Genomic DNA, 13911 nt, shown 5'->3' on the forward strand with positions numbered 1-13911 from the left:
TATAGAAAATTTATTAGATGAACAGACTAATAACTTTTTAGAAAAAAAATGTATCCGTGAGAAAACGGTGTTTTTTTTTAACTCTCGAAATGCATATGTATACGAAAAAAATATCGCTTATACATATTCATATCTATGCATATTTATTGTGCTCTCTTTTTTTTTTTGTTTATGGATATATACTTCGCACATTGATTGTATAAGTTTTTAATTTCAACGTCTATGAATCCATTTGCTAGCGAAAAATACTATTTGGGTCTTCGATACATTACAAAATTACATACATATATACATCCGTCATAAAATTAAGTATATATAATAAATACATTTTCGCGCGTATAAAAATGTTAAAGACTTGACGATTCTGAGCTGTAAACTGCAACTTATATTTAATATGTTATTTACGTACGGCATTTCATTCCTTTTTATCAAGCCGTATAAAAGTTGATAAATGACTACATCCCGGGTACCCTTTTATTTGATATTTTTACGCGCGCTTTTATAACTTCGCTCAAACTCGGAATGAAACAGCACTGGCGATTGACCGCGCGAACTTGCATTGCCGTCAAAGGTCGTCCCGACTTCGGTATGGGGCTTCCATAAGGGCGGTAGGGCTGCAAGATATTCATCGGCGGCGAGAGCTCTAACCGTGCGCGAAGCGCGAAAAGGGCGCATCCCCTTTAAGAGGCCCTTAGGGGAAAGTATAGTGCTTTCGCGGCTTTAACTTAGCAGCGGCGAGTCGTTGACTTGTTGAGTGGTTCATGTCAACGTGACCGGGTCAGAGCGCAGTCCGATATTTGCCGGAACAACCGACACGCCACCGACCGATGCGAAACGATGGGACGGGACCGAACCGTGCGCGACGCGCCGTCGACTACCATCGACCTTATGCGCCATCAGGATCGCGATACGTCGATCGCACGCCCAACGTGAAATCCTGTCAACGTATTAGAATGTGCAGCCGAGCTGTGCCACGCGCACATCTTTATCGCGCTCGAACATTCGTGCGTAAATTTTCGACCGTTGCTTTACAGAAATCAACCTGCCTTTCGCGTAGGATCTTTTTTTCTTTTCAAAATATATTTATTAAATGTATTAATTTAAAAAAATTAATTTAATATTCAGAGATTTTAATTTTGTAGGTATAAAATAATATTGATTTAGTAATAACTATATGTGCTGCGAGAGTTTTATGATTACACGAAGAACTTGCAGTTGTGAATATCCTTTTTTTCTCCCGTCGCGTTTTTTGCATAGCTATAGTACCTACTGTTAAAAAAGCTTTTTCGTGTCTCTCCCTTCTGCAATATCCACATTTTCGGAATTACGAGATCTCGTAATTGAAATTTACACCTTTGGCGTTCGTGTAAAAAAAACTATTGTTTTATACGTCAAAAAAAAAAGCGTAATAAAATGTTTAAAACTCCAGTTAATACGAATAAATACGTACAATGTGTATTCTTGTAGATTAAAAAAAAAATCAAGTTATATAAATAAAAATTCACAACCAGGCAAATTAAACTAGTAATCAATTCGCAAGATTCTAAGAATAAAGTAAGACTCCTCGATCTCACGTCTATCATTACGTCGATTTACGATCCATCGAAAAACAAGAAGTATCCAGTTGAGTGCATCAGTTCGAATTGCGATCATCGATAATGCAGCCGGTGCAATTCCCGTTATTATTGAACGCTCGTAAATCAGACTATTTTGAGTTGCGCTAATCTAAGAAGAGAGAGGATGGACGGAGAAACTTTTTATATCACTGCGATTGTTCGCCTCGAGCGTTTTTTCCTGCCTCGTTTTTTTTATTTTCTTTTTTACCGAGAAATCAAACCTAATGCGAACGTTATTATTTATCGTAGCTACGGCTGAACAGCTGTAAAAATACGATCGCAAGAAATAATCCTGAGAAACTCCGCGTCCCTCGAATGGAATATCCGATTGCACAATTATATATTACGAACGACGAACGAGAAAGAAAAAAAAAAAAAGAAATTAAGTCGCTATCGATTTGATATCTGTATATCGAACGTGGCGATTGAGGTCCTTCTCGAATAATGTACACGAATTTTATACCTTTTCCATGGGGGCTCGACTTTCCATAGTGGCGTCGGCGCCTTTTGTACGTTTCGCTTTTATCACGCACCTACACGTATACACGCAAACCGCGACAAGTAATATATACACATGTACGCATATACGGGTATACTTCACGTGTGTCATGCCGAAAATGCATTTTCCGCGGTGCCAGCGGTGCAATCAAAAGTGGCTTGGCTTTGTAAGATGAGCGAGCGTAAGTGCGTATGTGCAGTGCATAAAATCATTTTACTTTCTTAATAAGCTCGACCACGTTCTGTCTCGTCTTCTCGAGATGGAAGAACAACACATATTAATTAACGAACATAACGACGTTGCCAGCATGTGTACAAAGTGACTTCGAACTAAGTCGTTGAAATTTACGACATTACGTATTTTAGAATTATTATCATTATCATTGATATTATTTTTTTTTTTTTTCTTTTTAATAAAAAAAAACGTGACAAAAAATTAATAAAAATTTTTAATTAACGAGAGACAAAGTAACGCTGAGCAATCGCGAAAGAATTAATATTAAAATTTCTGGAAAAGAAAAATTAAATTTAAGTTTGTCGAAGAATTTGCTCGTCAAGTATAACGTAATTTAAAGATGCGCCGTGTGAATCTCTTATTCCCGTAAGTTTACACGCGAGAAAAAGAGCGAGATCCCGCTACGCATGAAAGGAGGAAAATCTCTCTGCGAAGTTTAGTAGTCTCTCAGTAAGTTCTGTTGTACTGCGGCAAGGTCGGCGATACTTGCCCGTTAAGAGGAGTAGCCTCGTTATGGCGCGACGGGAGGATTAAATGAGGATGCATCGCGCCGCGGTTGCAACCGAGCGTTGCAACACATGCAGTTCACACAGTCACACGTACACGCACTCATTCGCACGCATATATTCCGCAAGGTACTCGGAATCTCTCACACATACACACTCGGTACAGGCTGCTCCGAAACTGTCAGGCATCTTAAAGCAACGGCGTATCTCGAGCTCGCGTCGTTATCTAATCGAATTCGAATACTGTTGCACGGGTCAAGCTGCAGAACACAACGGGCATCCAAAATATCGTACGAAAGTCGATGCGTTTGAAAGATACTTTAAACGAAACGACCGTTAGAGGCGGAAAAGCTAGCTAGCCGTCTGTCATTAGAAGGTGTCGCATTTTAGAGATGTTCGCATATATATTTCTTTCTTAGTTGTTACATCGCGCGAAAGTTTCGGACCATCCCGTAGAGAAGCAGTTTACTCAACACCACACGTTCCATTAACACTCTCCCAGACATAAATATGTATGTTTTATTATTGTTGGGTGTATGTAAGTGTGCGTTATGCGATAGTAAAAGCCAAGTACCGCAAGCTCGATGTGTTGTTGCGCGTAGGAAAGCGTTAATGTGCTTGCGCGCTAGGAAAGCTTTCTGTCTCTAGAAGGGCTGCAAGTGTGAATGTAACGCAACAAGAGGGGGCGATAAACCGTGTCTCGCTCGGGGACACGGCAGGTGTGAAGAAACCGTCCTTTACGCCGTTTCCCGTGGAGGTTCATCGCGGCGTAAACGGCTTAACGGTTTAATTGCCGGGGATTTATCGCCGAGACTTAGAGAAAGGAGTGGACTGCCAATTTCCGTTTGCCGCCAAACGGTCAATTTACCGCCTGAATCCACTCGTATTACTATTACGCCGCAGTCGGCGATAATTATAGAACGGCAAACACACATGGGACACGCGATATAACGTCCGTCGTTATACATACGAGGCGTGCCGTTCTGGTTCCACCGGAATCAGCCATCGCTCCTTTTTCAGCTGATAAATATTATATTTTTAATCTTTTAGAGTCCGCTAAATTAGGTCACGTCTCACCGACCGATTGTCTTTTCTTATTTTACATTAAAAATACAATTTTAGTTGCAAGAAACTTCCACGCAAAATAAAAGGACTCTATATTGATATTTCTCGTGTGCTAAAAACGCTCGTTCGCTGAAAAACTCGCGCGGAATACGTGGACGTCATGTTTTCAAACACAGTTTAGAGAAATATGAGAGGGCAGTATTAAAATTCCGAATCAAGTAGGTAAGTTTGCCGTTAAAAGTGTCGCATAAATATGTATAATACTGGAGAGCGTATCAATTTGTGCTCCAACGATATCGTTAGAGAAAAACGTTTGAGTCGATAAAGAGGCTACTGTTTTCCGTCGTCCCAAAGGAGCGGCTCGATTTTACGGGTAGATCGTCACGATCAAAGGGATAGAATTCCGTAAAAGTCGTTGTACAGTTTTATAGTTTCCCCCGAATACGGGAACCGAAGTAACATGTTATTCATACAATCGTTCTTTCCTTCAAGTCTATGAAAACTCGATCGGGTCTATCCGTCTCTCAAGTTATCTTATCAATTTTTAAATAACTCGCTCTATCTCACACTGAATAGAAAGTGTAATTAACAATATAAGAAAAATCTTTTCAAATAATTTTCAGGCAATAAAGGACGGCTGATAAAATTCATTATCATTAAAAAATGTAATACGCCGCGACGTCATTATTAAAAAAATTCAATATACCGTTATATTTTAATTAATGATTTTTAAATATAGTCCCTTAAGATAGAAACTTCATTATTTATTATTATGCTGAGAAGCGGTAAAAACATCGGGTTAAACTCTCTCATGACTCGAACAAATAAAACGGAAGCAAGAAACATTCCGATAATCGTGCACTTCATGCTAGCGTGCCGTGTGCACTGGAAATGCAGCGGTCTGTCAACGAGCCGAGTTCGGCCGGGTGTGAAAAATTGTGGGGTTTTCAGCTCCACTTCTACTTCCGCATCCGCCGGCCCCGGGGGCCTCCAGTTTTTCCCACCCGAATTGGACTCGTGATCTTTCTTTTCCTCGCGGGAATATAGGTCGCGGCTCGCGCTGAAACTCGGTTAAGCGACGAACGCATTGCGCCCCGCGTCATGATTTATGCAAACCCGGTGTTTCCGGCATGCACCTTTCGCAGTAAAGGCACCGCAGGCTCTGCTCGAATACTTGGGTGCAATCATAGCGAGATTTATCTTTGTTGAAGTATCACTTCCACTTAAAGTTACGACGATGTCTCTGAGACATCTTCAACCGATCCCGTTGCTTTTACGGTGCCCTTTTCCACTTTACGTTCGTGTCGTCTATAGTTGAAGCGAGATTTTATTGCTACCTGCGTACATTTCGCGACGAAGTGCCACTGCTACCTCTTTAATGTCGGCTTAGCTAAGCAGCTGCGCGTCGTCTAAAAGTACTTTGTGTTTCGCGGTTTTACGGCCGTCGTTTGTAACACGATGACCGGACGTTTTATCGCGTTGGATCGAAGCGCCATCGACGAACAATGAAAGAAAATCGTAATTCGTTTTCTTAAAATATAAATACGAGAATTTTTCTCTAATACCCAATGAGATTTGCTAAACGCTCTGTGTAACGGTGTAATTTTGCTTTCTCCTGCATTGCATCTACATTTCACGAGCTGTGAAAACGTAATCTTTTCGTTTTGCAAATATTACTGAATCTTTAGGAAACAGAACTCGGAAGCCGCAGAAGAAGGAAGTCATACCTTGAGTGGAAGCGAGATTTTGTTTTTCTTTGTTAAAATACGAGTGCAACAGATTGAATATTATGGAAACGCGAGAATAATTCCACGGGCTTTTGTTTGGTTGAGAAACTTTCGAGCTAAGAAATCTGAGTGGAAATCAGCTAACTCGTTAGCAAGTTCGCTGATGTCTACGAAAAAAGTTTCGTTTCCACTGCCGGTGAAATAGTTCCGTCTTTTCAAAAGAATCCTATTTGAAAGAACTGAAATTTTTACAATAAGTCACGTCACTTTGTCGCTTTTTGTTAGAAGATAAGAAATGTACCTCTGGTATTACACTATCTACATTTATTAAAAAACAAATTCGCCGAAAGTAGGTAAACTCTTCGTGTGTCTACAAGATATCTTTCTTACTTTAATGATTGTCCGCATATCAGAACCGAAATTTTCGCACGTTCTTCGTGTTACTATCGCGCAAAAACCGAGCGAGATAACGAAATCGTCCGAAAGCGGATTGCTTAAATTAATGATTCGAAATGTCAGGCGTATCGTATGTGCCGCTCGAGAGGAAAAAAAAATGATTGATATACTGAGATCCGTAGTTGCCTAACGAGGATTATATGTACATACATAAGAACAGAGAGAAAGAGAGAGAAAGAGAGAGAGAGAGAGAGAGAGAAGAGGTTGGGACACCCGCAAGCTCTGTCTGCAAGCTCACTTCACACGAATTTCCCGCAATCTCAGAACCGCGCTCACTATTGGTGCAGGTGCTTACGATCTAATCTGATTCGCACACGGACCAGCGTTGGGTCGCCGACCCACCCAGCACAATTAGGCGAACTATAGAAACGTGCATCCGTCGAAGCTACGGCTTAGTGCCTCGCAGATAAAGCCACCCCCCGATTCTCCGCGGGCTACGTGCCGCACTCGACGATGTGCATCCCCACGTTATCTCCCTTGGGGACGGCGTTTAAGTGTCACTCGGGGAAAATTGCCACGGAAAAAAAAAGACCACGTGTGATAAACGAGAATCTTCTGAGAACGGAAGAAATTTATCAAGAGCGAGAGCTCTTTCTAAATATGCGATTCGGTTTACTAATGCATGAGTTTTTTTTTTTTTTTGTTAATTTGCGTTATTTTGGTACGACGATACCTTCGTCATATTTTTTGTTGATTCCAAGAATATTTTTACAGTAATTAAAACAATTTTTTAAATTAATTTTTCCTTGTCAAAACTTTATTTTTTATTTAAATATTTAATCAAATAACATGGAGATGTAAATTTCAATACCACAGCCCGTTAAGCGCGCTTGTCAAGTTATTTTACTACTCTTCAATCAATCTATGATTGACAAAACGTTCCCCCTCGTGATGCTGATTGAGAAATTGTCGCTAGCAATTATCGATACCACGTGAATAACATGAAAATTCAACGTATATTCAATCAGGATAAGCACGTCTCTCAATATCGATGTAACTTCGTAGACCAACTTGCTCGTGAGGATAACGAATAATAATGTTATTTGCAATCAAGCGCAATCAGCTCCGAGAGTTAATCCAATCCGGGAGCTGAGCTAATCCGTTCGGTCAATTTGCATTGCTGCGGCTAAATTTCCGAAGTCCCGTCCCGTATTTTATAAAGCGAGCCGCAAGTAACCGCAAGATATGTATTTAGATTTGTGCACGAGTTGTATGCGTAAAAGCATGTGTAAGTAGAGACAATTACTTGCGGGATACCACGTAAAATATGCGACGAGATTTTAAGGCCAAATCCCCCCGTCTTTATGTGAACCGCGGCGTCGGATATTTTGCCCTTATAAATTCAACCAGAAGCATTCAAATCAGTTTCGGTCTGTAAAAATCGGATTCGAAAATATTTCGAGCACGTTCAGTCAACAAAAGAGAAACTACAAAAATATTCCTGTCACTTTCAGTTAACAGATGCAAATCTCAGAGAGCGTTTATTTGCAATCGATAAATGCAAATTCATAGATACCGTACTGTTTTTAGTCGAGCTAACGTCGGAGTTCGAAATATCTTAATTATTTTTTTATTTAACTATAAAACGCCTTCGATGTTACTTTTAGAAGAGTTATGTCAAATTATTTTCACCGGCAACGTTTGATCCAAAAATACTTGGCACAATTTTAGCATCGCTGTCTTAAAGTTTCGACTACTCAAAAATGTTTGTGGTATATCCCGTTCTGCGAAATCGATACTTAATAATACTGCTTATATCGATAATAAGAAAAAAATATAGCGTCTGTTACTGATCGAATTGATATTATCTATCCTTGATAGAAGATCGATGACGAGCGTTTAGCATCCGCGAGAGTTTTCCGCAACGTAAAATGTGGGTCGCTCGATAATTGCCAACGATCGGGCGACGCTATTCCAACATGGAATTCATTAGCCCGATTTATCTTGATCTCTCGCTTCTCCGGGGTGCTATTTCCGGTAAGACCACTTCCCCCTTGTGCGATGATACACGAGCAACATTCTCGATTACATAAATGAGAGGTCACGGGCTCGGTAGGCGCGAGAGGCGAGAAGAAAATTTTACAAAATATTCTGGAAATTTTAGAATTGACTTTTCAACGTTCTCTCTCGTATTCTTTCTCATAAAATAGTTACGTTACGTTTCCTCGTTGGGCAATTTCCGTACGATACGAAGTTTACTCAAATTAACGAATACGCGCAGAGAGAAAAAAAAAAGAAACAGAATAAACTCGTAACGTTGTTCTATGTGGACATATCATCTTCCCGAGTTTATCTTTTTCGCGTCCCTCTCATTAAGTTCCCTCATTTTAACACCTGTCAGAATCAACGTTAGATGCGGCGATGCTTTTTCAGAAGCTAATCCCCTATGGCTTACTCGAAGACGTGACTTAATTTTTCTTGCCACATGTCTTAATATTGTATTTTCTTTGTCGCGTAATTAAAAGAAAATATAAAATATAAATATTGCGTCTTGAGTATACACATATTATAATTTAATAAACTAAATTTATTATCTTTTTTATAAATTAATAAAAAGCTTGATGAAAATAAATTCGCTAACAGTGCAATAAACTGTCAATCACACTATTTCGATGATAAAAGAGAGAGATATTTTTAGAAAGCGCACGTAATGGAATTTCACTTTAATTCCAAAAGTCCTACTATTTCTACTTTCGTACAATCAACTTCTCTTCGAACATGAAACTGCCTTCTCGTAAAATTCAGTTGACCGAGTTTGTCAAAACTTGGAGATCAATATTGATGGACCTTAACTCGATATAACGATTTTTTTCATTGCTCGATAAATAAATCTTCTTTTTTTTATTTATTGTGATAACTATCGCGGCTAGATAAATGAAACGCGTTTGCAACGTTGAAAAACTCATATTTACGTCCAAGCGATTCAACCCGTCGTTTCGTATTCAATGAAAAAGTTACTATTTTCCGAAAAAAAAAAAAAAAAATTTTTTATTTTATTGTTTAAAAAGTATAAAAGTTAGGTAACTGCGCATAAAGAAATTTTGGTCAGAATTTGGTGGCAGAATACCACTTTACTCATTTCTGAAAATGGCCATTTATTTTCTACGCTTCGTGCCTGCGGATTAAATCAGATCTGGAAAGGTTCGTATTTTGGGTCGCTTGTGCAGCCAAACGAAAGCACAAAACGCAGTTATGAAAGCTCGAGTTCACGCTTGCAGAAACGGGGGCGTTTGCCGGATGGTATTATGCAAACTATGATTTCATTCGGTTGCAAACACGTGGAATTTATGCGCTGGCTAATATCATGCAAACCACTTTGCACGGCCTGTGCGTCGTCCACTCAAGAGACTCCCGTGCGAGTGTCGCGAAAATGCCGCAGCTGTTGGATTTTTCAGATTGTCGTCAACTTTTGTATCCCGTGTCCTTTGCCGGCGACATGTAGTCAGCGGCAACTTTTACGAAAGACTCGAGAATATATGGCGCGCTTACATATGTTTGACGTTAAATTTTAAGAAACTTTCCTGTTCCAGTTTTTGACAGTAAATTTAAAGAACAATAGCATTAAAATTGTAAAAGAATTTCTTATCTGTTATAAAATCGCGTTTAAATTACAATATTTGAATATTCGAGTATTAGATTTGCTTCGTTAATATCTGTAATGTTTGGAGAACTTACATTTCTGAAAATCGATATAATCTTTAAGATTGTAGAGTAAAAATAAAACACTAAATTGAGCCTGTTTAGAATAAAGTACGGTTGTTCCGCGGAAAATGGCCCTTGTAAAATGAGACTTCCACAAATCTCAAGTTCCATTTTACAAATCTCTGAATTATTCATCTCACACCGCGGCGATTTGTTCTTTCGCGAAACCTTTCAATTACTCATCGCACGGCCAACTTCGGAAGATAATTAAAGATTTCCGTTGTCCGAGTTTCTCGATGGAATACGCAAGAAAGAGAGACAAAGATAAAGCTACGGTGGGAAAAAAAAAAAAAGTACGACAATCGCAGCATCCATCATCCGTCGGCCCGCAATTCATCATACGCAAGCGCCGTACCGATAGCTAATGACAAAAAAATCACTGTCCCACGAAATCGATTCCAGTCCGTCCATCGTAACTTCTTCGTCGCGCGTCAAGCGAGCCAGCAAAAAGTTACGGATCCGAAGAAACGCAATTAGTCGACTCGACGTGGACGCATCGAAATTACTTTACCCGCATTCCTTCCGTTTAAATGACGACAGGTAAAAGAAAAAAAGAACAGATAGAAATGCGACGGGTCTTGCAAAAGTAACTGTGGTCTTCCACGATATTATTAGCCCTGTCACGATAAAGCTTTTTATTAAAGCGAAAATATTTTAAGAACGCAATATACACTTGCGCTAAAATATCCTTGACGTTACTTCTTGTTTCATTGATTTTGATACGATTTTTTTATATTTTTTTTTTTGTGGAAAAAGAAAAAGTATTTCAACTGACGATTTCTATTTGACTTATTGCCATATCTCTTACATTCGCAATGTAAATTTTTTTTTTTTAGTCGCAAAAGTAATTGCAATTAAAATGCATTACGATACGGTGTGTCGATCGGATGGAACGCACGCGAGGGAAAAGCGGTGGGGTATTTTAGAATGTTAAGTGGCTGTGTACTCGCTCGCACGACCACAAAGTGCAATTTTACCTCCCTGCTACTGCGATGCAAGAGCCCGCGTACTCTTCATTGCGAATACAGCCCTCCTTTCACCGTCATTCTCTCGCATATCTTTCCCCGTCGTGTCTAGACACCGTAAGCCCGGGCTATCTAAACCGCTTCATCGAATCACCCTTTCAACCCACCCTCCATCACATCAAGCCCGTCTCTATCGCATCAAAAGATCAACACCGATCTTTCGATCAGCGAGGCTCCCGTTCCCGAGGTTCGTGCTAGGTCGATTTCAAAGTAAAACAACGAATTCGGTATATATATGAATATTGCCGTCTCCAAAGTTCACAAAATTTCATCGTGCTCGAGGACCAAAAGGGACGAAAACAAAACGATATTTTCGTTCCCTCCGGCGAAATGTAGGTGAGGTTAAAACTGTTTTCGCGATCGATTATACGCGATGTAGCAAAAGCAATAGGCGACGACGCAATAAGAGGAGCGCGCGAAACTACCGCGACTATCTTAGCAAAGCAATCTTCTGCATATTGGAAATGGCGAACCAGCTGTCTCAACAGCGCGACCTTTTAGTAGAAGAATTTACAATAGTGTCTCCACCTCAAAGCCAATAAAGAAGCCGCTACGACGCGCCATTATTTCCGCGAGTATCTTTTAACGCGCCAATCTCTCAACATTTATGATAATAATAATGTAAAAATCCTCTGGTGTCTTTTTTCTTTTTCTTTTTTTTTTTTATGTCAGTCGCGAAATATATTGCCGATGTGCAATAAATTGACATTGTGAAATTCGAAGCATTCTCGATCTCAGCGCGATCAAAAGCTGCTTGAGAAACGTCAACTACGTCCCGTTTGACCGATATATCGCCCCGACTATTTGTACCAGTCGATTTCTTTCCGAGCTTACAGCTTTGAGAGATCTTCCGGCGACGTTCGTCACTGGTTAAAAAGTATGCGCATCCTTTGTAGCTTACGACTTCGTTTGTTCTTCTTCCCAAGTCGCAGGGAAATGTTTACGAATTGTTAAGCCTCTACCATTCTCTTTGTACAACATTTAGTCTAGAACGAACGCAATTTGAAATAGTGCCACGTAAAAATCTTTATTTATTTTTCGAATCAAATTTAAAGCCATAAAGATAACACACGTATCATAATAAATTTTTTGTTTAAGTAATTTCTTTGTATTTTGATCCCACTAAGGATTTGAGAAATTTACCTTTTAAAAAAAATAATAAAAATGTATAAAGATATTCTTTTGCTATAAACAATTATTATAATGCTAATAATTATACATACGTTTCGTTACGAGAATTTAAACCACACGAGAATAATATGAAATACGTTCTAGATAAATATGCATGAAAGAGATAATGATAAATGCATAATAATTGTAATAAAGTAGTATCGCGGCAGAGAAAGAGTGGATGCTATAAATTTTCTTCACGGTACGGAAGAGTAAATTGGCGAGATAAATGCGAAGCAGGTGAATCACACGTAACGATTACGAGACGTGCAAGATAACGCAATTTTTAGAGAAAAAGGATTGCGCGACGTGCTTCGACTGATAACGCATATTCTTTAAATTCCGTTTTCGTCCGGCTACCTGCGAGATTAATGCGGCAGCTTGTCTACACTTCAAAGGATCTTCAGCGAAGTTCGCCGAGATCGGATGGTGCGGTATCTCGTACACGCCGTCTTTAATTAATTCTATCCGCAGCACCTCGATTTCGCGTGAACCTAATTGAAATGTTATTCCAAAGCAGGTGCGAAATATGTTCGTTTTCGATTATAATATTCGTTTCAGCAAAATTTCAAGCGATACATCTGCACGATCGAGTTCAAGGTTCTCGAAAACATTATCTGCGTAACAAGATATAATCTTTTATTTTTTTTTTTTCCGACGTAATAAATTTTTAATCAAAAACTCACATGGTATTTTGTTCACGCTAATTTATATCACAATTGAATTTAATCTCGGAATCCAAACTTTTCTTACCGGGATAGACAATTATCAGATTTAAGTTAGAAAAGTGGGTCGCGGCAAAATCACAAATCTACCCGAGCTTTCGCAGCCGTTTAACTTTTTCGCAGTTTCATAAATCGATAAAGGACGAAACAGAAAAGATATGAGTTTGATTAGTTTCCTTCACAACTACTTATGCTACCCGGACACGCGTAAAACTTTATTTTCCAAGACAAATGATCTTTTGAAAAATATTTGTAACGAAATTCGGTGATTTATAGTGATGTAGCTTTGTCTCCCTTTCTCTTTCCTCTGTCGTCGCAAGAGCTACGTTTGTCAGAGGGCAATTCGGGGCGATTGTATTCTTCGGAACCGCGTTGCATCGAAATTATTTGCCGACTTTAATCTCGTCCCGTAGCAGTGACAAAGTATCGTCCGCAAGTGCACCGTTACTCGAATCACCGGAGATGCGTCTGCCCGAGGTATTTCACGGTAATACCACTGCAGCGAGCGATCGCGCGAGCCTGGTTAGACACTTACGTAACATTAAAGCCGTCGCTGGCTTTAATCTTGCTGCATGTCGCTCGAATGGCTTCACAGAAGACAATGTTAGAAACTTAACGGCGGAATTATTCCCGATGAGGCAATTATACATTTTGTGCATTAGAGAAGTTGGTTCTATAATAGTTGTTGTCATAATCATAATATTCAGTAAAGTTCCGAATTGCTAAGTACGTCCGAGAAAGAATTGTACGTATTACTAGAGCAAGAATAATTGTACGTCTACTTTTTTTTTTTTTATAATTTAGTTTTATAAAAAAAAAAAATTTTTTGCAAGATTAAAGTAACTAACGTCACGTCTAATTTATTATCGAAAGAACGGAATATACGTAGAGCCCAGTTTATTAAAGATAATCATAAATTTATGTAATATCTTCGCAAAAGGAAAAAAAATAGTAAAAATAATTATTGTCAATTAGGGAGGGAATAGTTTCAGATTTATAAGAGCTAATTTTTTTTCTAGATAAAAACCCCGTCAATTTATTTTCTGCTCCTATGGCAGTTTACGAGTAAAAAAAAAAGTCGCTGATTTAAACAAATTTTTTTTTTACTTTAAAGTCGCCGAAGGGAACATCTTGTTAGCGTTAAGTGCATAGCTACTTGTCATAGCCTTGAATTCACGAGTGATAC

General features: G+C 39.1%; 1 protein-coding gene across 4 annotated transcripts in view; it reads left to right on the top strand.

Moving 5' to 3' along the window:
* The window catches only part of Nachralpha4 (nicotinic acetylcholine receptor alpha4), a 119140-nt gene that overhangs the window by 76292 nt on the left and 28937 nt on the right, over nt 1–13911 (top strand). The window lies entirely within an intron of this gene.

Source organism: Cardiocondyla obscurior, linkage group LG11, assembly GCF_019399895.1.
Source record: "Cardiocondyla obscurior isolate alpha-2009 linkage group LG11, Cobs3.1, whole genome shotgun sequence".
NCBI classification, from domain to species: Eukaryota; Metazoa; Arthropoda; class Insecta; order Hymenoptera; family Formicidae; genus Cardiocondyla; species Cardiocondyla obscurior.